The sequence below is a fragment of the Rhinopithecus roxellana genome, chromosome 1 (genome assembly GCF_007565055.1).
Source record: "Rhinopithecus roxellana isolate Shanxi Qingling chromosome 1, ASM756505v1, whole genome shotgun sequence".
Taxonomy (NCBI): Eukaryota; Metazoa; Chordata; class Mammalia; order Primates; family Cercopithecidae; genus Rhinopithecus; species Rhinopithecus roxellana.
The window spans coordinates 22954154-22960981 of record NC_044549.1 but is presented as its reverse complement, the minus strand read 5'-3'; positions in this window follow the sequence as shown (position 1 = coordinate 22960981).

The following is a 6828-nucleotide window of genomic DNA, read 5'->3' as shown; positions in this document are numbered from 1 at the left end:
CCTGAAGAGCAGCAGCAGCAGCAGCATCACCTGATAATTTGTTAGAAAAACAAGTTATTGGGCACCACCTAGACCTATTGAATCAGAATCTGTGGGGCTAACACTGAGCATTCAGTATCTTAACAGCCTTCTGATGCACACTACAGTTTGAGAACCACTGATCGAAAAACATGATGTAATTGTTTTTAAGATGCTTTTACTCACCTTTTCATATATACACTTCTAGAATTTTTCTAAGCATGTATATACTTTTAAAAATATATATTAAACTGTACTGTTTTGTCATTTTTTCTCTAATTGATGTGTCATGAACATTTTTGTATATTGATAGTATTTTTCGAGACCATAACTTTCAGTAGCAGCTTAGTACTCTTTCAAATGCACTTAACTTACTAGTGAAGTCCCTGTTGTGTCAAGAACCACGAAGAGTCTGAGATTTTTACCCCACTTGTAAGCTAACAAGTTAACCTGTTATTGATTCACGGATGGTGACAGAAGACACAAGACTGTAAGTAAGAGAAAAAAGATTTTATCACTCACAGGACAGCAAGAAATAGAATCATATGCATACTTGCATTGTCCTCCCCTCCCCATCAAGTCCCAGGAAGGTGTACCATGCTTTCAGCTGACACCCGTATACAGAAAAAAGATTGCATTACAAGAGAAGAACCCAGGACCAAAAGTCTGAGGCTTTTTGACAAGCTGCCAGTCACTGTAGCCAGCAACACATAAGCCAGGCTTTCTCCTCTCAAGGTATGTGCTGTTATAAATTACATGGTGGTCAGGTTGTGGTCATCTTGACCTACTCATTTGACTATGTGACTAGCTACAGAAGCTACTCAGAACACAAAACATATAAGCCTTGTAATCTGGAACACTTTCCAAGAATGTGGAGGAATACTCAGGACCCACGGAGGATACCTCTCTCAACAATTGTCGGACATTTCGAGTATTTTAAATTTTTTATTGTTTTAACTAATGCCACGGTAAACCATCATGTGCTTAAAATTCTTAATTTCTTGTTATTTACTTAGGATACATTCCTGGAAATAAAATTATATGGTCAAAAGTCTCTTTCTCTCAGCTTTGATTAATACTTCACTTAAGAGATTATGTGAAAAACCCCATTTTGTGCAAATTCTTACCAACACTAGGTAGTTTTTTGTATTATTAAAATTTGGAATGTCTTTTTTAAAAAATCACATTATTAATGCTAATCATAATTAGCACTCTTTGGTTATCACTAAAGTAAACTTTTTAATATGTATATTAGAATTTGTATTTTTTCTGTGTGTTACCTGTAATAGGATTTGCCATTTTTTCTTAAGATTATATATTTGAATTATACATAATTGACATATTTTAATAATCCTCATAGGCTTCTCCCTTATTATATGTGAACACCACAAATACATTAACTATATATGTCTACAATTATTATAATAATAATCTGCTGAAAGATTGATTTTCTAATTATTGCTAAAAGACCACACCACTGCAAATGTTTTTTTAGCATTTCTTTAGGTAAACTACGATTAGAAAAATCCACTTTTGAAAGACCACTCTGCCGATCAAATAAAGCATTTTTTTCAGTATAATTTGGTATTGAGAGTTCTTAGTAGATTCAATAAGAGTTTAGTAGGAGGACTACAGGAAAGTTTCAATAGGTTTTTGTTGTAAATTTGCATAGGTCTTTCTTTGTTAATGCTTTGGTACTGATGGTTCTTCCTTATTTCTGCCAGCAGTCAGTCCTATTTTAATGTAAGCCCATGATTTCAAAAATAAGAATTTGCACTGGCTATCAAAATCTTATTTTAACACATATGTATCAGTTTACTCTCTGCAGTAAAAGTATGAATATATTTCTTAAGGATATTTTGTTCTTCGTGGTGTCCTCTGTTACTTGTGGTTCTTGTTTCCACTTTGTGACATAACCCTGTAAACTACAGTAGAACTGTACATAAAGGAGCTATACAGAACAGGGAAGTGTTATTATAAGTGAACATCTAAATGACTCCTCTCAGCTCTGCTCATCCTCCCAGTTCTGATCTGCCATCTTTATTCTTAAACCCATTGATTCTCTCTACATTTCTTCCCTGAGCCTTTTCATGGCTGATAATAGCACCATCTTAGCACCAGTCACACTCCACATAAAAATGCAATCACTAAAATAAAAATAAACTGCAAAAGTGCTTTTAGGAAAGAATTTGTGATGTTCCACTAAACTGCACTATTGTTTAGTCTTCATGCCCATAATTCTAACAGTTTCTAAATGGTCTTCTCATCCTCCTTCAGAATGAACTATATACTTCCTGAAGACTACAGTTCATAAAAGAAATCTTTATGAGGTAGTGCTATAATGGAAATACTGATACATTTTAGCCTTCATACAAGATCAATGGTCTCTTGAGCCAGTATTGACCTTAATATTATTTTCTATAATACTTACCTAGGATCAATAAATCTTGATTGTTGATACCAACTTCAGTCAATATCTGCCTATTACAGTTGGAATACAAATAACTAAGCAGTTTTTCAAGTGAATATCATTAGCAGAATTTGTGTTTTCTTATTAAGGCATTGTAAATCTTGGTAAAGATTTACAAATAAATTAAAAATGTCCTAAGTCAAAATTACTTAGTTTTGGAGAATCAAGTCATTTCTTTCTGTTGTATAACAAGTATGGAACATTCTAGCTGGGAATGATTATAAAAGTCAAAAAGAGAACTGTATGCTCATATTAAATTATTTGCCATGAAATGTGCCTGAGTGCATTAAAAATCCAAAGAGTTGGTCCCAGTCACCCAGCAAGTAGGAAGAAGGCCTCTGGCATGCAGCTGAGCCAAAGCTGGATGGGCAGGTATGAGAACAAATACAGCAATGGCACTGTGGACACAGGCCTGGAGGGTATGGTGTCACTCTGGAAAAGCCATGAGTTACAACCCTTCAGGTTACAAGTGATCAAGATTGCTGGATTGGCATGCAGGGGGAGTCAGGGTACCTCTGCAGACTCATTTTGCACTGTGTAGTTTCTGCATTAGGAGGACCACATGAAAGTGTAAAACAAGTCTAGGTTGAGGTTGTGAGATCACTGAGGGGGTGTGCACTGTGTGCATATAGCTGAGGCTCATGATGCAACTTCACCAGCATAAACAAAACATAGCACACCAGACCCAGGAGAACATCCCTTACCCTAGTAACGTCCCTCCAGCCTGATCTACTAACAAAGCTTGACATTATGCTCATTTTAAAAGAGGAAAAGAAATTCCAACCAAAAATTTTATACCCAGACAAATTAAGTTTCATAAGTGTAGGAGAAATAAAATACCTTCCAAACAAGTAAATGGTAAGGGAATTCGTTACCACCAGACTTGCCTAAAAAGAAGTCTTTAAGAAAGTGGTAAACATGGAAATTACAGACCATTACTGGCCATCACAAAACAACAATGGTCTATATATGTGCTTATGTTCATAGACCATTGACACTATAAAGCAACTACACAATCAAGTCTACATAACAACCAGCTAATAACACAATGACAGGTTCAAATCTGCACGTATCAGTAATAGTCTTGAATGTAAATGGGCTAAAGGACCCACTTAAAAGGCACAGAGTGGTAAGCAGGATGGCAAAGGAAGACCGAACTATATGCTGTCTTCAAGAGACCCAGCTCATACAATGATGCCCATAGGCTCAAAGTAAAGAGATGAAGAAAAATTTACAAAGCAAATGGAAAACAGAAAGGGCTAGAGTTGCTATTCTAATTTCAGACAAAACAGATTTTAAACCAACAATGATTTAAAAACACAAAGAAGGGCACTACATAATGGTGAAGGATTCAATTCAACAAGAAGACTTAACTATTCTAAATATATATGCATCCAACACGGAGCACTCAGATTCATAAAACAAGTCCTTAGAGACCTATAAAGAGACTAAGATAACCACACAATCATGGTGGGAGATTTCAATTCCCCACTGACAGTACTAAACAGATCATTAAGACAGAAAAGTAACAAAGATACTTGGGACCTGAACTCAGCACTTCACCAAACTGACCTAACAGACATCTACAGAACACTCCACCTAACAAAAGCAGGACATACAATCTTCTCAGCTGCACATGGGACATGCTCTTTAATCAGCTACACACTTAGCTATAAGGCAAATCTTGACAAATTTTTAAAAAATGACACCAACCACATTCTTGGATCACAGTGCAACAAAAATAGAAATTAATACCAAAAATATCTCTCCAAAATCATACAATTATGAAAATTAAATTAAACAATAGGCCCCTGAATGACTTTTTGGCAAACAATGAAATTAAAACAGAAATCAAAAAACTCTTTGAAATTAATAAAAATGGAGATACAACATACTAGAATCTCTGGGACACAGCAAAAACAATGTTAAGAGGAAAGTATATAGTGCTAAATATCCATATTAAAAAGTTACAAAGATCTCAAATTAACAACCTAACATCACAACTAGAGGAACTAGAAAAACAAGAGCAAGCCAAATCCAAATCTAGCAGAAAAAAAGAAATAACGAAAATCAGAGCTGAACTGAATGAAATGGAGATGAGAAAAAATATGCAAAAGATCAATGAAACCAAAGGTCGATTCTTTTTTTTTTTTTTTTTTTTTATTATTATACTTTAAGTTCTAGGGTACATGTGCATAACGTGCAGGTTTGTTACATATGTATACTTATGCCATGTTGGTGTGCTGCACCCATCAACTCGTCAGCAACCCTCAATTCATCATTTATATCATGTATAACTCCCCAATGCAATCCCTCCCTCCTCCCCCCTCCCCATGATAGGCCCCAGTGTGTGATGTTCCCCTTCCTGAGTCCAAGTGATCTCATTGTTCAGTTCCCACCTATGAGTGAGAACATGCGGTGTTTGGTTTTCTGTTCTTGTGATAGTTTGCTAAGAATGATGGTTTCCAGCTGCATCCATGTCCCTACAAAGGACGCAAACTCATCCTTTTTTATGGCTGCATAGTATTCCATGGTGTATATGTGCCACATTTTCTTAATCCAGTCTGTCACAGATGGACATTTGGGTTGATTCCAAGTCTTTGCTATTGTGAATAGTGCCGCAATACACATACGTGTACATGTGTCTTTGTAGTAGAATAATTTATAATCCTTTGGGTATATACCCAGTAGTGGGATGGCTGGGTCATATGGTACATCTAGTTCTAGATCCTTGAGGAATTGCCATACTGTTTTCCATAATGGTTGAACTAGTTTACAATCCCACCAACAGTGTAAAAGTGTTCCTATTTCTCCACATCCTCTCCAACACCTGTTGTTTCCTGACTTCTTAATGATTGCCATTCTAACTGGTGTGAGATGGTATCTCATTGTGGTTTTGATTTGCATTTCTCTGATGGCGAGTGACGATGAGCATTTTTTCATGTGTCTGTTGGCTGTATGAATATCTTCTTTTGAGAAATGTCTGTTCATATCCTTGCCCCACTTTTTGATGGGGTTGTTTGTTTTTTTCTCGTATATTTGTTTGAGTTCTTTGTAGATTCTGGATATTAGCCCTTTGTCAGATGAGTAGGTTGCAAAAATTTTCTCCCATTCTGTAGGTTGCCTGTTCACTCTGATGGTAGTTTCTTTTGCTGTGCAAAAGCTCTTTAGTTTAATTAGATCCCATTTGTCAATTTTGGCTTTTGCTGCCGTTGCTTTTGGTGTTTTAGACATGAAGTCCTTGCCCATGCCTATGTCCTGAATGGTACTACCTAGATTTTCTTCTAGGGTTTTTATGGTATTAGGTCTAACATTTAAGTCTCTAATCCATCTTGAATTAATCTTCGTATAAGGGGTAAGGAAAGGATCCAGTTTCAGCTTTCTACTTATGGCTAGCCAATTTTCCCAGCACCATTTATTAAATAGGGAATCCTTTCCCCATTTCTTGTTTCTCTCAGGTTTGTGAAAGATCAGATGGCTGTAGATGTGCAGTATTATTTCTGAGGACTCTGTTCTGTTCCATTGGTCTATATCTCTGTTTTGGTACCAGTACCATGCTGTTTTGGTTACTGTAGCCTTGTAGTATACTTTGAAGTCAGGTAGCGTGACGCCTCCAGCTTTGTCCTTTTGACTTAGGATTGTCTTGGCAATGCGGGCTCTTTTTTGGTTCCATATGAACTTTAAAGCAGTTTTTTCCAATTCTGTGAAGAAACTCATTGGTAGCTTGATGGGGATGGCATTGAATCTATAAATAACCTTGGGGAGTATGGCCATTTTCACGATATTGATTCTTCCTATCCATGAGCATGGTATGTTCTTCCATTTGTTTGTGTCCTCTTTTATTTCACTGAGCAGTGGTTTGTAGTTCTCCTTGAAGAGGTCCTTGACATCCCTTGTAAGCTGGATTCCTAGGTATTTTACTCTCTTTGAAGCAATTGTGAATGGAAGTTCATTCCTGATTTGGCTCTCTGCTTGTCTGTTACTGGTGTATAAGAATGCTTGTGATTTTTGCACATTAATTTTGTATCCTGAGACTTTGCTGAAGTTGCTTATCAGCTTAAGGAGATTTTGGGCTGAGACGATGGGGTTTTCTAAATATACAATCATGTCATCTGCAAACAGGGACAATTTGACTTCTTCTTTTCCTAACTGGATACCCTTGATTTCTTTCTCTTGCCTGATTGCCCTAGCCAGAACTTCCAACACTATGTTGAATAGGAGTGGTGAGAGAGGGCATCCCTGTCTTGTGCCAGTTTTCAAAGGGAATTTTTCCAGTTTTTGCCCATTCAGTATGATATTAGCTGTGGGTTTGTCATAAATAGCTCTTATCATTTTGAGGT